The sequence below is a fragment of the Coptis chinensis genome, chromosome 4 (assembly GCF_015680905.1).
Source record: "Coptis chinensis isolate HL-2020 chromosome 4, ASM1568090v1, whole genome shotgun sequence".
In the NCBI taxonomy this organism is placed as follows: Eukaryota; Viridiplantae; Streptophyta; class Magnoliopsida; order Ranunculales; family Ranunculaceae; genus Coptis; species Coptis chinensis.
This window is the reverse complement of record NC_141459.1, coordinates 61,461,105-61,464,134: the sequence shown is the minus strand read 5'-3', so window position 1 is coordinate 61,464,134 and position 3,030 is coordinate 61,461,105. Positions and strand designations below refer to the sequence as shown.

General features: G+C 34.8%; 1 pseudogene; it reads left to right on the top strand.

Moving 5' to 3' along the window:
• Positions 1–1,024: 1,024 nt before the first annotated feature.
• Positions 1,025–2,029, top strand: LOC147504276 (14-3-3-like protein GF14 iota; annotated as a pseudogene).
• The last annotated feature ends 1,001 nt before the right edge of the window (positions 2,030–3,030 follow it).

Genomic DNA, 3,030 nt, shown 5'->3' with positions numbered 1-3,030 from the left:
TGTGTGTCACTACACACCATATTATCTACAACATAAAGTATTAGACGCATGCATATAACTAATAACATATATAATATGTATAATATTTGCCCATATGATTCTCATTCAAAAAATAAAGAATTAGAGTTATTACAAAAGTAATGCTTTTAGTATTTAACCCTATCAGTCCATTCTAGCTTCATCTCTATCGAAGTGTCATTCCTTGGCGTCACGCTAGTTTATCTTGGTCTGCCAAACTTCGCTCCACTTTCTCTTTTTAGAAGTGTCCTGATAAGAGCCCAAAACTGTAGTTTTAACCCCTTAACAATATTGCTTTTAGACCAATTATGTAATTAACACTACACCATAACAGGATATTTGCAACACGCACTTTTTTTGATTTGTAACAGTTTTTGGCGTTGGTAAGTTGCCAACACTATATGAACGTTGGTAATGTTGAAAAGTGTTACTTTAATTTGGCTGGATTTCTTGAATTAATTTGTAACGCTTAAAACCGTTTGATAAGTGTTGCAAATCCAAAAGCCCAAAACAAACTCGAATTATTTCATCCAAATGGAAAACGCAACCTTTTTTTCTCTCTCTCTCTGCCGCTAAACTAGGGTTTCTTTCTTCTCTCACTACTGCTATCACTCTACCCGTCAAATCAAAGAAGATCACATATGATCTATCTCAAAATCATCACAATCCCCATCTAATGAAATCCAACCATTAGATTCAAATACTTTGCTTTTATACCATCAGCCACCTCTCAATTTGGTCGAATTCAGCACACCATCAGCCGAGAAAGAACATAAATCAGGGAATAAGAAGCCCACAGTTTAATTTCAATCAAACTTCCTGAAAAGTAAAACTTTGATTCGTTTGCAATTCTGTTTCACTTATAGGTTTTGTTTTGATTTCATATGTTGCAATGTTTTTTTAACGAAAAGGGATTTGAGATGGGTTTTGTGTTTTTTATTTTTATTTTTGGGATTATTAAATGTTAATATATGTTTTAACACTCTCATGTGCAAAATGTGCAGAAATGGTGGAATGTACGAAGAAAATTGCAAAGCTTAATCTAGAGCTGACTATGGAGGAGAGGAACCTCCTATCTGTGGGTTACAAAAATGTCATCAGTGCTCGTCATGCTTCATGGCGAATTATGTCTTCAATTGAACAGAAGGAAGAATCGAAGGGAAATGAACAAAATGTGAAGTTGATTAAGAATTACCGAAGTAAGGTGGAGGAAGATGTGAGTCTTCTTGGTTTCATATATTTTCTATTGAATCAGTTCCTTTTGTGGTCTGATTAAGTTTGGATAAGCTATTATGCATTAGCTTATATATTATTTGCACATGTTAATCACTCAGTCCTTTTTTTACTGGGAATATATAGTCCTCTATGTGATGCGACACATCTTAAACATAAACAAAATTCCCTAGTTTGTCCTTGTTAATAGCTAGAAGGAACACTTGAGAAGCCCTTCAAATGATGTTAAGACTTTGAGTCAATGTTTATGGTTGATTGGGAGAAAAGATTTATTAGACTAAGAAGGTGAGCAAGTTATTTCCTAATATTTAACTGGGGATTATCCTTGAACATTAATCTTGGCCTGCACAATAATAGATCTCCTTGCCTTCCTTGGTCAAAGTAGGACATACGGTTGTTGACAAGCAATCAGTCTATTCTGATTTGGTTAGAGGAAAATATGGTAACAGTTTTTGCGTTAACTTTAATATGGGAATGGTGATTACTTCCGCTATCTTGCTGAGTTTCAGACTGAGCAAGATAGGAAGGATGTTGCTGACCAGTCACTGAAGGGCTACTAGGTATTTCCTTTTGACGACATTTTAATGAAACATTCAATTCTTAAGCTGATGTTTAATGCACCTTTAATGTATTGTCATTTCCTCTATGGTTGTACCTTGTCAAGGCTGCTTCCAACACTGCAAGTACAAATCTTTCCCCAACCCACCCAATTCGTCTTGGTCTGGCCCTTAATTTCTCTGTTTTCTACTATGAAATATTGAATTCCCCTGAGAGGTAAATCTGTTTCCCGAACTTCATATGGCTAAAAGATTATTTCGCACTTAAGATTGTAGATTGTGAACATAAAAGATTATTTTCTTTAGTTGCTTTGCTTCTCTTTATTATATTGACAAACCTAGTTTTGTTAATTTAATTAACGCTTGTTCAAAAATATTGAAATGGTTCATATCTCTGTAAATTGTTTTTGGTCGCACGTGTAAAAAGAAAGAAAGATTTTTTTCTTTTTCCCTTAGTGTGTTGTGATGATATATATTCTAATAGGACTTTGTGTCTGATTCATTTAAGTTCTCATGGTTATATCTAGGACATCCATAAATGATGAAAATATTTAGTTTTAAGCATATGCCAGTTTAGCTGTTTGTGCTGCGTGAAGGTGTGTTTATTGTGTCAGTAGTTTGAGTGGTCATTTCACCCATATAAGGTGGTTTGATGGCTGGTTAATTTGAAGGATGTGCAGGGTAGGTGGGTTTAGCCTTGTTATCCTCCCATTAGATATTGAAATGAACTTCTCATTGCAATTGTTAGCTGTTTCACCCTTGGTGTTGGATGCGTTGATGTTGTTATCGCTTTGTGTGTATGTCTATAATTCTATATCACTATGCCGTTCAAGTACCTATGTTCCTGGGTTTGACATAGTTTCTACAATTGGCAGTGTTTCTTGCTTCTTTAAGTTGTAGGTAGGTTTATGCTACCTAACTGCTATACAGACCTTGTGTGCCTAGGCTCGTGGCCACATCCTCTATATTTTTATTGCATAGGCTTGGCCTTAGAGAAGTCATTAGCACACTAATGTTGTTTGAACCTTCACAGCATACGATCTATTCAAAGGTAACCGGTGTTTTATTAGCCTCTTACTAATTAATTTGTAGAAACTTTCACATCTTTATTTCTAGATTACTGTCTGCATATGTATATCTTGCTTATTACCTATTTCATTTGTTTTCTCCATGAGCTTAGTTTGTTTGCATTTTTTATCAGTGATATAAGTTTGTATAGAAT